At 40.2% G+C, this 17129-nt stretch overlaps 1 long non-coding RNA gene and 1 pseudogene across 1 annotated transcript in view; one reads left to right on the top strand and one right to left on the bottom strand.

The window, feature by feature from the left end:
* The window catches only part of LOC138923773 (uncharacterized), a 48295-nt gene extending 36849 nt beyond the window's left edge, over positions 1-11446 (top strand). The window contains exons 4-8 of the long non-coding RNA XR_011437884.1: positions 406-618; positions 776-930; positions 7444-7525; positions 8334-8647; positions 11201-11446. This is a non-coding gene — a long non-coding RNA (uncharacterized lncRNA). The remainder of the gene's footprint in view (positions 1-405; positions 619-775; positions 931-7443; positions 7526-8333; positions 8648-11200) is intronic.
* On the bottom strand, positions 1852-4426 carry LOC100068466 (S-phase kinase-associated protein 1 pseudogene; annotated as a pseudogene).
* Positions 11447-17129: the final 5683 nt, after the last annotated feature.

Raw genomic sequence — 17129 nt, 5'->3', positions numbered from 1 at the left:
TCTGCCCGGGCAGACATAGGTCCGTGTGGCTGGGGTACACAGCAATAGCACCAGCAAAGAAAACTAGAGATGTGGTGATTATCTGGATAATTCAGCTGAAAAACTACTTACTTGAAAGTGTTTCAAGGGAAAAATGGTTTTGTGGGGACTTATTTTTTTCCGAGTCTGGCAAAGTTTCTGTAAAGGACCGGACAGTAACTATTTTAGACTTTACAGATGATACAGACTCTGTGGCAACCACTCAGCTCTGTTGTAGCGCGAAAGCAGCCATAGAAAATACTTAAAGGGGTAGGCACGGCGGTCTTCCAATAAAGCTTTATTTATAACAACAGGCAGTGCGTTGGATTTGGCCTGGGGGCTGTAGTTTGCCAACCCCTGATCTAGTCCCACTTCCTCATTTTACAGGTGAGCAAATGGAACCAGTGGGATGAAGCAAACCACTCAAAATCGTCTAGCCGGTTACGGGAGACTAGAATCTTTTACTCCTGGCTCCCACATGCTATGATTCCTCACCCAGACAGCTTCCCTTAGTTACTCCCTGTGGATCTTTATTCTCAAAGTTGTGTAAACCTAGACAGCCAGTGACTTTTCTGCCTTGTGGGAGTGGCAGGTACATGCGTAAGTATGTGTGCTTATAGATCTGATCAAATCTATTTATGGATGTTAAAGTGAATCAAAATATAAGAAATCTGAAGTGTCTGTAAGCTACTTGTTTTCAAAATTTGAAATGTTTTACATGGTCTTTTCTCCTGTCAATCTTTTCAATTGTTCCAAGCCTTCCTGTGTGTGTGCTGTTAGAGATCAGGGCCCGGGACCGGCTGAGAGTGCTGACAGACCGTGGGAAAGGTCTCAGAGGCAGAGAAGGAAAAATGGAAAACTGACACCTTATAGAAATCAAAGAGGATGCCTTGGTCTGGGATGTCTGGAGAAGTGAGTAAATGCGGTGTTAAAGCTGAATTAGGCTGTAAAGCCTTTTTGAGGTTCAGAACTCATCTGTTGTGGGCAGTTATTGCTTTTGACTGCCCTAGCCTGCTCCTTGAGCCATAATGCCTGGGGCAGGAAGTCACATGTCACCAGCCAGGTGAATCAGAGGCCTCCTGCAGAGTGTGAGAAGGTGGTTCTGGCAATGAGGATGTCTTTCCTTCCAGGCCTAACAGGAAAGGTGCGAGCCAGAGCTGTCTATGACTATACTCCTTGTAGCACAGAAGACAGCTTGGCAGTAGAGACAACAGTACCAATGGCTTATAGATGCTGAGAGATGAGATGAGCAGAAAGAGTTCTGGTGCCCAGCTTCCCTTGGAGATGCCCAGGTCAGCTCTGATCTCTGAAGCCCTTCTTTGACTCCGTGAACCACTGCAGTCCGTCCTGATTACCCCCCTTTATTTTGCTTGAGCTATTTTTAGTTGAGTATTTGACAACTATAATCAAACAGTCTTGACTTTTTTTTACCATCTCATTAGTAAAAGTATCTGTCTTCAAATTGTATATAAAATTTATATTTTCCTAGAAAATCTCTCTCTTTTTAACAAAACTGATGCCCCTATATTCCTCTTACATTCATTATATTTCTAAGAGGAGCAAAAGATACCTTTAATGTCTTTTTAGGAAGAAATATATGAATATAGCCAGACCTTTATGAATTTATGTTTATCCGCTCATAGGACACACGTACACAATCACATCTACTTCTGTTTCTTAGTCTGCAGGAAAGGTTATTTTGAGACACAGTGACTTTTCACAAAGAGAACAAATAATAAAAAGACAGATAATAAAACTTGCAGAGAGGTTTAAGCCACTGTAGAGGAAACCAGCAGTTGTTTTAGGGGTGTTTTCATTGCTTGAGGGAATCCCTTAAGCTTTGGGTTCATAAGATCGTCTGCCGGCCTCCTCTGATAAAGTGGAAGAGAAGTTTCAGAACAGAAGGCCGAGCAGAGAACTGGAAATGAGTACAATCAGTGTTCACGGACAAGCTGTAGATTTCAAGGAAAAACATCCCATTCGATGTATTAATTTTCATATGAGACAGCTCACAACAATCCTGATAAATAGCATATTTTAAAGTATCCATTTGACTCTGTGCAGTGGCTGTGCAGCCAGGCCAAAAACAGAGACAAATTTGTGAAAGAAAGCGTCAATTACTTTGATTTCCAATAGGCAAGTTTTTTTTGACTTTTTACAACTTACATGAAGTTCACAAATCTTAAGTGTACAGCCCACTCAGTGAAGTTTGATGAGGTCTCACCATCCAAGTGAAAATCTACAGTATTTCCAGCACTCCAGAGAGTTCCCTCGTGCCCCCTCTCAATGAACATTCCCACCAAAGGTAAACGCTGTTCTGAACACTTGACCATAGCTGAGTTCTGCCTCTTCTTAAACTTCATATAAATGCAATCATGTGCTATGTACTCTTTTAGGTTTGGCTTTATTCACACTCTGTGAGAATCATCCATGTTTTTGAGTGTAGCAGCAAACCTTGTTTTTATTATTGCTATTTAATATTCCGTTGTATGAGCATAGCTTGATTTATTTAACTATTTTGTTGCTGATGGCAAGTTGGGTTATTTTTAGTCGGGGGTTATTACACAATAAGGTGCTAAGAATATTCTTGTACATACCTTTGAGTGGACACAGGCACCCTTTTCTCTTTGTTAATGCACCCAGAAGTGGAATTGCTCGAGTGTAGGGTAGGTGTATGTCTAGCCCTAGTAGATACTGCTAAACAGTTTTCCAAAGTGATTGCGCTAGTTTACAATCCTGCCAAAAATTCGTGAGAGATCCAGTTGCTCCATAACCTCATCAACACTTGGTATTGCAAGTCCTTTTAATTTTAGCTCTGTTTGTGGTCTTGTACTGATATTTCACTGAGGTTTTAATTTGCATTTCTTTGATGACTAATGATATTGAACAACTTTTATATGTTTACTGGCTACTTGGCTATTCTTTCATAGAATGACTGCTCTAAATTTTTGCCTATTTTCAAAAAACATTGGATTGCCATTCTCCTTATTGATTTGTAGGAGCTCTTTACATATTCTGGGTACTAGTTCTTTGTCAGATACATGATTTATAAATATCTTCTGCCAGTCTATAGCCTGCTTCATTCTCTTAATGTTGTATCATGATGAGCAGAAATTTTTAATAAGCAAGTCCAGTTTTTCAAACTTTTAAATTTAGTGCTTTTTGTGTCCTATTTAAGAAATCTTTGCCCAGTCCAAGTTTATGATAATGTTCTGTTATAAGTTTTTTTTTCTATTTCAGAAAACTTTTTGCAAGTTGTTTTATTTATAATGCCAACCTGTATTTAAAAGATCACTAAAGTTAACTGGACAATAAACTAGGCAGAAATCACTTTACAAAAAGAGGGAAAGCCCAAAATGCCATATGCTATAGAGAACCCACAGTTTAGTTTTATTCAGAGCAAAGAAAAAGGAAACTTCTGATCATACTAGAAGAAACTCAGCCATAAGTTTGGAATCTGTACTCAAACCACACATGCATTGAGGACAATATTCTGCTAATACAATTGATTTGCTGTTGCATTTGTCTACTGTTTGTCTAATATTAACAATTATAAACAGAGCAGTGCAATTAGTATTTCAAACAATCCTTACAGTGTTACAGCATCAGGCACAACATTTCACTTCTCTTCACACCACTTGTTCTCCTTGGGTACCTGGGCTTCCTCTTCTTCAGTGAAGTCATTTTTTTTTTTTTTAAACCTTACTCAGCCACTTTTTTTTTTTTTTTTAAAGATTTTATTTTTTCCTTTTTCTCCCCAAAGCCCCCCGGTACATAGTTGTGTATTCTTCGTTGTGGGTTCTTCTAGTTGTGGCATGTGGGACGCTGCCTCAGCGTGGTCTGACGAGCAGTGCCATGTCCGCGCCCAGGATTCGAACCAACGAAACACTGGGCCGCCTGCAGCGGAGCGCGCGAACTTAACCACTGGGCCATGGGGCCAGCCCCATTCAGTGAAGTCATTTTTGACGTTGAAGGTCTTGTGACTTTCCTCAGGAGTTTTCCCTCTGATCATTTGCAACAGTCTTGCATGTAACATCAAGCAAACCTTTGATGTCTGAGTAGTTAGCAGCCAGAATAAGTTCAAAAAGTGTTCCTTGTTCAACTGTCAGGGATTCTTGGTCCCAAACTGGGGTATCGTCTGTCTGCTTTTCCTTGTTCTCATCATCCTCAGGAAAAAGAGGGTCATCCTTGTGTTGGGTGCACCAATGAATGACCTTTTGTAATATTCTGCATTAACATTTGGTAGAGGAACTGGATCATCATCTCCTTCATCATTCATTCCCAAATCTTCCAACATGGTCTTGATAGTCATAGATTGCTTGGCAATTTCCACATCAACCTCAAATATCTCTCCATCAGAACTCTGCAACTTAATTGAAGGCATGGTGTTGGGTCTCAAGGAGACGGCGGGCCGAGGTTGATGGGGGCAGGGGGACATCAACACACAGAAGAGAAAGACAGACAACGAGGCCACTCTGTTCTGTTATGTTTTTCCTTGAAGCTTAATTGTTTTAACATTCACATTTGAGTCTATGATCTGCATTGAATTAATTTTTGTATATAGTGTGAGGTAGGGGATCAAAGTTCATTTTTCTATATGCACATCCTTTGGACTTAGAACCACTTATTAAAAGGACTCCTCACTGAATTACAGTGTACTTTTATTGTAAATCAAATGACTCTGTATGTGTGGGTCTATTTTTGGGTTCTCTATTTTGTTCTATTGGTCAATTTATCTATGCCTATGCTTCCATTACTATCTTTACTACTGGAGCTTTGAAAGTTTTGTTATCTAATATCATACATTATCCAGATACAATCTTTAAGAGTTCCATGGCTGGGTTCTTTGCATTTTCATATACATTTTAGAATCAATCAGCTTGTCATTTTCCACAAAAAGCCTGCTGGGAGTTTACTTGAGATCACATTGAATTTCTAAGTCAATTAGGGAGAATCAACGTTCTAACAATATTGAATTTTCTCATTCATGAAAATGGCTTATCCCTTAATCTACTTAACTTAAGTGTGTCAATATCTCCCTCAGTAGTGCTTTGAAGTTTTTGATGTATAGATCTTGTACTTTTTTGGTTAGATTTATTCCTAGGTATTTTATGATTTTTCGTGCTGTTGTATTTGACATTTTTAAATTTTAATTTTCTAATTGTTTCCAGTATTACATAAATATACAATTATTTTTTGTATCCAAAAACCATGCTAAGTTAACTTAATCAATGTAATAGTTCGTAGTTTCATTAGGATTCTCTCTATATACTTGATCATGTCCTCCATGAATACTGATGTTTTACTTTCCCCTTACCAATCTTTTTAACTTTTATTTCTTTTTCTTGCCTTATTTTACTGGGTAGGACCTCTAGTATAATACTGAATAGAAAGGATGTGAGGGTGTTAGATGTAGAGTTTTGTAGATATCCTTTATCAGATTAAGGACTTTCTCTGCTATTCCTAGTCTGCTGAGAGTTTTTAAAAAAATCATGAACAGTTATTGAATATTATAAAATGCTTTATCTGTGAGCATATTTGAGATATGAGTATATTTGAGAAGCATATTTCTTTCTCCTTTAGTCTGTTAATGTGATGAATTGCTTTATTTTAGAATGTTAAACCAACTTTGCATTCCTGGAGTAAAGTTCATTTGGTCATGATATGTTATCTTTTTGAGCCATTATTGAATTTGATTTATTAATATCTTGCTTAAGATTTTCACATCTGTAATTTTCTTATATCAGGTTCTGATGTCAATGTTATGGTCCTCACAAAAAGGTTGGGAAAAATATTTCTTCTTTTTCTATTCTTTGGAAAGATTTGTGTAAGAATTCACAATTGAAGCCATTTGAGTATGTGATTTCCTTTGTGGGAAGTCTTTAAATTATAGATTTAATTTCTTTAATAGATATAAGAGTATTCAGATTTTTCTAATGTTAGTTTTGATAAATTGTTTTTCTGGAATTTATTCATTTCTCTAAATTTTCAAGTTTATTGTCGTAACATTCTTCATAATATCCTCTTATTGTCTTTTTAATACCTGTATGGTTTGTGGTGATATCCTTTTTTAAATCCCTGGAATTAGTCACTTGTGTTTTCTCTCTTTTTAAAAATCAGTCTGGCTAGGTGTTTAAGAATTTTATTAATCTTTTCAAACTACCAACTTTTGGGTTTGTTGATTTTTCTCTATTGTATATTTATTTTGTATGTCATTGATTTATGCACCTATTTTTATCATAGTTTTCCTTCTATTTTTCTTGGGTTTAATTTGCTGCTTTCCCCCCCAAGCTTCTTGAGATGGGAAATTATATAATTAATTTTCAAACTTTCTTCTCTTAAAATATATGCAGTTATTTAATATATTCATTTATTTATTTACAGTTTTTTAAAAGATTTTTAAAACTTTTTTTCCTTTTTCTCCCCAAAGCCCCCCAGTACATAGTTGTGTATTTTTAGTTGTGGGTCCTTCTAGTTGTGGCATGTGGGATGCTGCCTCAGTGTGGCTTAATGAGCGATGACATGTCCGTGCCCAGGATTTGAACTGGTGAAACCCTGGGCTGCCAAAGCAGAGCGTGCGAACTTAACCTCTCAGCCATGGGGCTGGCCCTCATTTATTTTTTAATATACATATTTAGTTTTTAAAATATTCCTTTAAGTATTGCTTTAGCTGCATTCCACAAGTTTTGATATGTTGCATTTTCACTTGGCTCAAAATATTTTTTCATTTCCTTTTTGACTTCTTCGATGATCTATGAGTTATTTAAATGTGTGTTGCTTAATTTCCAAACATTTGGTGATTTTCTATTTATCTTTCTGGTATTGATTTCTTATTCAATGCCACTATGATCAAAGAAAATATTCTGATTTCAATCTTTTGAACTTTGTTGAGACTTATTTTGGTCCAGCTTATGGTTTATTTTGGTAAATGTTTCATAGGGCTTAGAAAGAATACGTATTCTCCAGATGTTGAATAGAATATTCTAAATGTGCCAATTAGGTCAAGTTGGTAAATCATGTTGTTTCAAATTGTCTGTATTTTTTACTGATCTTTTATCTGCATGTTCCATCAGTTACTGAGAGAGGTGTGTCAAAGCTGGTACTAGTCTGGCTCTGGAGAATGTGGGCAGGGCTGCCCTGCATGGCTACAGAGACTGGTCCTGCCCTTACGAAATGTGAATGGCACTTCCTGGAGTTGTGGGTTGGAATTTATGCTGAAAGTGAATGTGAATCCCAGGACTTGGGCCTCAGTAGACTAGGCAACCTCAAGATGAGCCAGAGTCCTGTGTTGAACATTTAGTGCCATATTTGAATGACAAATCAAACTGTCAATCACTTAATTGGCTTTGGGTTGGATTTTTTATTTCTTTGGTCTGCTATTTCTTCTTCTTTAAGTCAGATCATAAAAATGCTCACTTTTCCCAGGCTGTGGAGCACACACTGAGGTCTGAGGACTGTGAATGTGAATAGAAATAACCCTGAGAAATAACATGCTGAGAAGTACACAGTAAGTACCTTTTACCTGTGGAGATTTGCCTCCTTAACAATTTCTGATTTTGGAAGTGGGACCTGACACTGCTGAAATTTGGGTTAAACATCCCCCAAACCCATTTTTAAGTGGTGAGCCTTTTCCGGATGGGCAGATGTGCTGACTCCAAATTGTCCACGGCTCTGGGCTTGGTACTGGTGAGGGGTTAACAAGTGAGCATGGGCTTCTTTGGAGGATCAGGTTGGGAAAGAACAAAGATTTTTGAATTCAGAAGACCTAGAATTGAATCCTATTCTTGTACTTTCTAGCTATATGGCAAGGGCGAAATCACAACTCCCCAAGTCTCAGTGTTTTCATCTGTAACACCCGATTCATGGGATTTATGGTGTGGAAGTAGGAAGCTCCTAGCATTGTGCCTGCCTATCAAGATAAGTGACACATGCTAGTTCCTCCTTGTTTCCGAGTCTCTCAGGCGAGAGAATTGAAGAATGTCCCTACTTTTGGGTTAGGTGTTAAGAGACTGATTATGGGGTTGGCTGAAGAGTCTAGCACTGCGATAAACTTGCGAATAGGGATGACTGGAGTCTACAGGTCAAGGCCTACTGAACAATAGCAGAGTTTTCTCAAAAAAGGAGTGAGGACCGGTTCCAGCTGCATTAGTCCCTGCCCGTTACCCTGTTTACGTTGATGCAGTTACCCATCCAAGAGAATTGTAAGCCAGCCAGGAAAAACATGACTGGCATTTCAACTTCTGTCCAAACGTGGAAAAGCCCCTTACACATCAGAAGTCGACTCAATATAATTCTAATGTTTTCCTTTTGCACAGGACCAGAATCTGTTAGCACTCATCGCTTTCTGAGATTTGCAAGAAAGCGCATCATAGGAAAATGTTCTTGCCAGCAACAGAAGGAGAGCTGGTAGTTTTGGCTCAGTGGGAACTCCAATAGAAATGGAAGCGTCAGCTCAGGCTGCTGAAGGCCAACTCAGGGATGAAGACCTCACTCTGAGGGCTTGTGCCGGAGGGTCTAGGAGTCCTAACGTCTAGAGTATCCAAGTTGACCTGGAGAAATGGAGGACAAGCATTCTGGGAAGATACGAGCCTGTCTAAACTGTAAGAACAAGGTACAGGCAAAGCATGAGGTAGGCACACACTATATGAGGTCTTCTCCCAGGACGGGCTTCCTCTTTGGCAGGCTGCACTGAGGATTCCAGAGGCTCCTCCTGCTTCAGTGGGAGATCAGGCTGAGGCTGATTAGTGATGTCTGCCATGGAGCGGGGAGGGACTGGGTGACCCATGGGCTCTTTCTTTTAAAATTTAATTTTAATTTTTCTCAAAGGAATATATTGACATAATGGGAAAAGGCAATGCTACTACAGGGCTTTAATGAAAACAGCAGTCCCTGATCTCACCTCTCCCCATGCCTGAGTCCTGCCCTCTGCCCCCCGCTCCCCCACCCAAATCTCTTCCAATTTTTAAAAGCTGTAGATTCTTAAGTCCATATTTTTTTCTTTTTCTTTTATTAAGGACAATTTCAAGCATATACGAAAAGTTGAGAGAATAGTACAAGAAACTTCACATTCCATCACCCAGCTTCAACCACTATCATCACATGGCCAGTCTTGTTCATTTATCTCCCTCCACTCCCAGATTATTTCAAAGCAAATCCAAGTCACTGAGTGATTTCATCTGTAAATAATTTACTATGACTCTCTAAAAAGATAAGGAATCTTGTTTCTAACATAACCACATATCATTATCTCCTTAGTATCATCAAATATTTGCTGTTCTACTTTATCTGATGATCTTATCATTTTTTAAATATTTTGCCTTAATAATTCTAAATAATATGCTTATATTTGAGTCATTTATTTTCAAATCCAATAGCATGGTTGCTCTATTCCAGGAATTCCCATCTATTTCAGAGCAAGTGTGCAGATCACTGAGTGGCAGAAAGGTGCTTGTGGGTGAGATGTGATGTCTCCCAGCTGGGGTCCCTTCCATCTGTGGCCTCCCCCGCCGATGCTGTCAGTCCAGGCAGCTGCGTCCTGTAATTAGCTAACGTGGGGCTTTGTGTTTTCCCTTTGTGAATGTGAGAACAGTGTTGGAGACGCTTGTTCCACACAAGTGTACGTGGAGCTCACTTATGTAATAGTACTCTAATTCATTCCTGACACTGGAAAAGCAGGGGGGACCATGCCAGTTGTTTTTGAGGTAGCCAGTGCCGTGTAATGGAAAGACATCACAGTTGTTGGAACTGGGAGAACTCAGGTTTAAATCTGGGCTCTCTCACTTGGCAGCTACGTGATCTTGGGCAAATTACATAACTTCTCTGAGTCTCTGTTTTCATGTGTGCTATGCATGGAGAGCAATGCTTACCTCTCAGGGAAGGTGTTGGAAAGATTCAATGCAATAACACATAGAACATGCTGGAACTACATCTGACACAGAGCAGGGACTCGATAAATTCATGTGCTCTCTCTCTCTCAGTATATACATATACAAACTGTAAAAAATATGTATGTGTGTATATTTATCTGTATATATCCAAATATAATATTTTACCTTTTATAGATGAATGGAGAACAACTCTAACTCACTTTTATTTTGCATATTTAGTATCGTATTTATTAAAAAATTATCTAATCTTTCTACTTTAATCTCTACTTATGACTGCCTAAAATAAAAATATAAAATATAATAAAACAATTCCTTTTAGTTAAACTTCTTTAATTCAAAATAAGCATCTAAATTACAGAATTTTTTAAAAAATAAAATAACTCTTGTTAGTTTCACATAATGCTGACTAATTGAAAGTAAACTCTCCTCTCTTGGTTGGACCTGCTTTAACGGACATGTGACTCAAACAGCTAAAAAGGCTTCAGTCAGGGCTCCTCTGGTTGCAAGTGACGGAAAGATGACAAAATTAGCTTAAGCAAAGAGGAATCTTACTGGCTCACAGACGTTGGAAGTCTAGAGGTTGTGTTGTCTCCAGTTATGTCATGATCCGGGGACTCATAAAACATTATTAGATTTTTCTCTTCTTCTGCCATCTCTCAGCCCTGTGCATTGGCTTCAATCTGGAGTTTCTTCCAATTTTCAAAGGTGTCCAAGGTAGTCAACTAGCATTTCCAGCTTGTGTTGTCCTTGGAGCTCTCAATCCCAGGAGAAGAGGAGCTTTTCTTTGCCAGGATCCACGAATCACATCTCAGAGAAGACTCTCACTGGCTTACTTTGGTCAGGTGCTCACACATATGGTGAGAACACAGCACTCAGGACAGGGGCAGTTGCTAAGATAGGCAGTCTCACCAGGACCACATGGAGGCGAAGGGGTGATCCTCCAGAGGAAAAGCAGAGAGTTGATATCATATAAGGATGCTTTTAGGGAAAAACAATTGTATCATTTACATAACTTACTTGGCAAATAGTTTTTGATCATGCTAGCACAATCAACATATTATAATTTTTATCAAACAGTTTTTTACTTTAATTCAAGTGAACATTCTTTTCTGCAAATATGGTTATCCCATTAATTTCATACCAAATAACTTATTTACAGACAATCATAAATGACAAGGTTCTTAAACACTGATTCTGTGTCAAACACTACGCTAAGCACATAATATGTCTTAAATCATTTAATCTTCACCCAGACCACATGAGATAAGTAACTCTTATTATCTCCATTTTTGCAGATGAGTAAACCGAGGCTGAACACGCTAGGTAATTTCCCCAATCACGCAGCTAATAATTAGGAGAGCTCAGATCAAACCTGGACAGGCTGGCTGCAGAACTTGCACACTGAGTACTCTGAAAACAAAAGGAAATTTCAGATCAGCCTGTGTCACAGTACCACAGATGACAACTGCACAAAATCCGTGTTACCTGTAACACACATGATGCTGTTTATTCCGAAATAAAATTAATTCTTCAAAGATTAAGTTGTTTCTATGTGTATGGCATTATGGTAAGTATCTTAGAGCTTGAGTGGGTTATGTGCAAAACAAGAAGATCTGGTCCTCTTCTTTAAGGAATTTATAATTCTATTTGAGGAGGTAAAACACACAAATGGGAAAAAACAAAAACCAACAAAATCAAAGCCACCCAAGAGCCCTGTTCCTATGTCCTGGGGAAGATGGACCAAAGTCATGTCCAGGGCTGGCTGGGCTTAGCTGGAGAAGCCTTTGTGAGATGGAGAGTGTTAAGTTGGGCTGTAAGGGAGGAACACACATGGATTAGAAAAAACTCAAGGGGAGACTTTAATAATAATAAACAATAGGAATGATAGCTGACATTTATTAGTGCTGCCATGTACCAGGCCATCTGCCAACTGCTTCTTGTGCACTCTCGTATAATCCTCATGTATGATAACCCTGTGAAACAGGTGTCATCATTATCTTCATTTTAAAATATGAGAAAACTGAGTCATAGAGAAGGTTAGGAAACATATTCAAGGTCACACAGTTACTAAGTAAAACTAGAATTCCTGCTGAAGTTGGCTGACTCCAGAACCCACATTCCCAAACACTATGCTCTTAGGTATATCCCATTAAAAAAATCCCATTTAAAAAGTGTTGAACTTTATCATGCATCAAACACACTAGTAGGACTGATAAAGCATTCACTGGATTCTAGATGTGGGAAGATACCCTTGTGTGTCCTGGTACACGACTGGATGTGTTGGGTTCCACCACATTCACTCAAGTGACAGAGCAGCTGAACTGACAAGGGGCATTTACAGACAGCGAGCTTGTCACCAGGAGATGCCTGGGCTCCATTTCATCCGAGCCAGATCATTACAGTAATTTCCACTGGTTCTCTTTCTTGGAGCCATACATTATCAAGACTCTGCTAAGAAAGTGAAGGTTGGACTATAAAGTATCAGTCTAACCTTAAACCAGTGAAACAGCAAGGGAAAGTTATTCACACAGTTTGCTCACATCAGCATAATCTGAGTGAAGCATCCCCAAGGACAAGCCAAAATGAGCTGGAAAGACATGTGGATGAAATATAATCATCAGAGGAAGAGGAAAAGACATGAGAAATTGACAAAGCCAGCTGAATGACTTTTTCTGACCAACTTTCCATCATCCTTTTGGCTATAGTGCCACACCTCAAGTCCCTAAGTCCTAGAAGCCAACAAGGAAGAAATAAGATGTGTGTGTTTATTTTGTGTGCATGCACGATTGTGTGCATGTTTAAATTCATGGCCAGTAACTCTGTTGTACGTGTTAAATGGCTGAAAAATTAGGAGAGTGCCAGGCTCTGCTTTAATTGGATTTTCTAAACCATAAATAAAAGGTGGGGAAAGGAGATGCATTCTTTGATCGATGTCTTCCTTCAGAGCATACACAGCTGGTCCAGAGTCTCTCTCTTGCCTAATTAAGGGGCTTTATTCTGCTCATGCTCAGAGCTGCTGCCTGTGTGCTGGTCTGGAAGCTGACATCAAACCCATGTGTCCAGAGATGCCTCTAGAGGTGGAGCAGACACAGAACGCTGGACCCCCAAACCATTGTGGAATCTTTATGGGAACAAATGATGACATCATGGATAGCAAAGAAATGTGATGTCTAGTCTAGTCTGGAGAGAAGGACCCTAGAAAAATGGCTTCAATTGACACTTGGAAATATACCCAAGCAATTAACCTTTAGGAGGCTTAATGAAGGGAGCCACCAAGAGCTTTTGAAGATCAGCCTTTGCTGTGGTATGAGGTGGAGCAGGGGTGAGTTTGCCCATGCCAGGAGAAAGGAGGGGCCATCCTGTAGTCTGGCCCTCTATTGTCCATTTTTCTCACCAGAGCCAGGACTATGGGGAGCTGGGTGCAAGCCAGGTACTTAGGGTGCAAAACTGAAGGAGATTCTCATTGTTGAGTACTTAGAGTGCTACAGCCAGAGGGATCTTCCAAACAAGTAAGTCTGAGTGCCCCAAAGATGGTGTCCAAAGGCCTTCACAACTTACAGCAGGGCTTTGCCCACTTTTATGTGCCTACAAAGCACCTGGGGTGCTCTTGAAAATAAAACGAAGATTCTAGATTAGTAGGTCCAGGGTGGGACATGCATTTCTAACAAGCTTCCAGGTGATGCTGAGGCTACTGGTCTGGGGACCACACTTAGAACAGTGAGGGTTCAGGTGTCAGCAAAGTAAGGCCATAGGCCATATCCAGCCTGCTACCTGTTGCTGGAAATAAACACACTTTTACTGGAACACAGTCCTTTACATATTGTCTATGGCGTTCTCTCGATACAGCTGCAGAGTTGAATAGTTTCAATAAAGACTGTACAGACCACAAAGCCAAAAATATTTACTCTCTACCCTTTACAGGAAAGCTTGCTGATCCCTGGTTCATGGAATCTCCTTTTGTTTCTCTCTCACCACTCACATTTCAGCCAAATGCCATGTACTTAAATTTTTAGAGCTTTGCAAATGATGTTACCTCTCCCTTGGTGTTCTACCCCTTCTCTTTGTCACCTCTTACCTTGTCCTTCTGACCTCATCTTAGATGTCATTTCTTCCATGATGCTTTGCGTGACCTCCCAAAACTGACCAGCTGACTCTCATATATACTTTCACAGAGTCTTGATCTTCCCATCAGGACATTAATTGCCCTGAACTGTAATTGCCCATTTCATCATCTGGATCTCCCATGAGACCATAGACTTCTTAACAGGAAGGAGTATATTCCAAGCACCAGACAGATAGTATTCAGTTAATTATTGAATTCCAAGCACCAAACAGATAGTACTCAGTTTTAAATTTGATAATTTTGCAACAACTTTAGACACCTGTCTTACTTTTAAGAACTCTGAATGGAGAGAGGTCTTGACATTCTAGAGAAATTCAACCCCATCTGCTTCCCAGTACTGGTCTCCTTGAAGAGGAAGAAGTACTCAGTGGTTGTCCACCCCGGTGAGAATAATGCCATCACACCAATCCATCACCACACATGCACGTGCGCACACACACACACACACACACACAGCAGTTCTCAGCTCTGATTCCAGGGTTGGGCAGAGGATTTACATACCTTTGGAGATTAAAATATTTGAGAATTTAAGAATAGATTTAATTTTCCTGGGATCTTCTGCACTGGGACACTGCTGTGGTAAAAGTTTTAATGGGGGGAGGGTAAAACTCCTGCTTATAATGATTCTTAGATTGTATTTATCCCTATTTTCCTTTAACAGAATGGAAATCCAGTTCAATGGGCCATTCCAAGGAAATAACCAGCCATTGGGTCAACTGCCTCTTTCAAGAGGCCAAGCAGTGGTTTGCAAAGCTCATTTCCACTCAGCAGGGCCAGAGAAATCTTGGGCGAAGAACCAGAGGCTGCCCAGTGAGTTGCTGTGGGCCAGCCTGGGGTCTGGCTGCTGCAGACAGGCCCCTGCAGTTCCCTCGGATTCTTCCTTGAGCAGCACAGTATGTGCTTCCAAGGTGGCCCTTCTGTAGTAGGAAGGAGGCATCCAGTGGCGAGGCTTAAAGACTTTAAGTCAACCATTGATTGAAGGGTGGTAAGATTATCTGGGTTAGGTGGTCTGAGCTAACCAGATGAGCCTCAAACCACCGATTCTTTCATTCCTCCCGGAGGTGTTTAAATCATCGCCACAATGTTGGCACATCACGGGGCATTTACCTCTTTTCCTCACACTCTTTATTTCTGCTCGTTTATGGTCAGTTCCACCAGGCTCCGTTCCCTCAAGCTCATAGTTAACTATCAGAACCTATGTACGTCCCGGGCCACTGCTTTTTCGTTATCACAGATGAATACTTAGGACTTTCTAATATCATAGGCATTTCCTCCGCAATCTCTCTTACTCTCTCTTTTTGAAGCAAGAAAAAAAGCTCCTTAGGAGAAATTATGTAACTCTAGAAACAACCGCCAGCATTTGAGACATCCTGTGACAGTGAAAAGCCAAATTCCAGATGTTGGGTTTTGATTCTCAGAAGCAATGTGTGCAAGGAAGGGAGAGATTGTTGGCAGATCGGGGACTCCTTCGAGATTTGCTGAATTCTCTCCCTGCGCAGTTAGGAGCTCAAGGCAGGCAGCTGGGGGAGACTCCGGGGGACAGGTCGAGGAGGGCGGCACCTTTGGCCCCATCTGCTGAGCAGTGACAGTCCTCCAACTATCAAATGCCTGGCCTCTTTTCCCTTCTGATCCTCTTAACAAACGTTCACTGATGACCATCTGAAGCAGGACCGACAGGAAGAGCTCCTTGGAGAAGATAGCTTATCTATTTATTTATTTCCCTTTGTGCAATCTCAATATGCTGAATGAGTAACTTCCGGGTTTTTTGAAGACTGACATTTCCCCCCCTTTTAAAATATGAAGTAGCTGCTCATTTCTCTGTTTTGGTTTTGTCATAGTTAGGATTTTTTAGGCCACACACAGACATGCTTTTTAGTTTTGGCAAGAAGTAAACAGCCAAGGCTCATAAATTACATTCATAAATATTTAGTGTACTTCGATGTGTTGAAGGGTTTTAAAGGGAAGGAAAGAAAACCAAGAGAGGGTAAAAACAAGCTTTATCTAGAGGAAAATGAAAGCTTTTATTGTTTGAAGACTTGAAAGCAGTCACCAAGAAACAAAAATGAACTTGTGAAGTTTTCAAGGGAATCATATTCTGCTCCCAACATAGCAGCAAGGAAAATTATCTCTTGATTTCAAAAAGATTTTGGATTGAGTGTCTCACAATGACAGGGTGAAGAAATAGTTGCATTTGAGAGTCTATGAATCATGGAGAAAAAGAAACTGTGGTCCTGGAACCAATCAGAGATCTAACATGGGGCTGCTCTGGGGTCAGACGGTGGGCGGGAGTCAGGGAATCTGGCTTCTCATCTTCCATTCCTGTGGGGAAGCCCTCGTTACCCTCCTATGTCTGAAAGAAAATTGGGTATACCTCGTATTAAGAGACTTGAAAGCACAGCCATTTGCAAAAATCAGAATGGATGCTGGGTAGGAATGATGCCTGCACAGGGGAAAAAAGTCTTCACTTTATATGAGTATTCACCTCCAGATTTATCTAGAAGCTTACTCCAGTATATTTAAAATAGGATTTAATTTCTAAAACATTAATTGCCACAAGTTTTTTAGGAGTCTCTCTAGCACATAAAGGGAAACATTCTTGTGCTGGCTCACTTCCTCTCAGGTTTATAAGGGTATCAGCACCAACATTATTCTGTCACTTCCCAGCTCAAAAACCAGCTGCATCTCCTTATCGACTATTGCAAGCTTTCTCAACCTCGGCATTCTTGATGTTGGGGCTGGATAATTCTTTGTTGTGGGGATCTGTCCCCAGCACTGTAGGATGTTTAACAGTGTCCCTGGCCTCTACCCACTGGCAGCCGGTAGCATCCCCACTCTCAAAGTCGTGAATTAAAAATGTCTCCAGACATTGCCAAACATTGTTCCCTGGGGGGGCCAGACTGCCCCCAGCTGAGAACCAGTGGTCTGTCCACTAAAGGGTATAGATCTTCCCTTCTCTAACACCAAAGGTTTGATCCCTTCCCTCACTCTGTCCTGGAGGCACGTCTGTCTCTAGTCCCCATGCCACATACTATGCTCGGTATTGCCCTTTGCTTATACGTCTTCGCTGCCTTGAACGTCTGTCTTCTTGCTTGTTTCTGTCT

The sequence above is a fragment of the Equus caballus genome, chromosome 4 (genome assembly GCF_041296265.1).
Source record: "Equus caballus isolate H_3958 breed thoroughbred chromosome 4, TB-T2T, whole genome shotgun sequence".
NCBI classification, from domain to species: Eukaryota; Metazoa; Chordata; class Mammalia; order Perissodactyla; family Equidae; genus Equus; species Equus caballus.
This window is presented reverse-complemented; position numbering and strand designations above follow the sequence as displayed.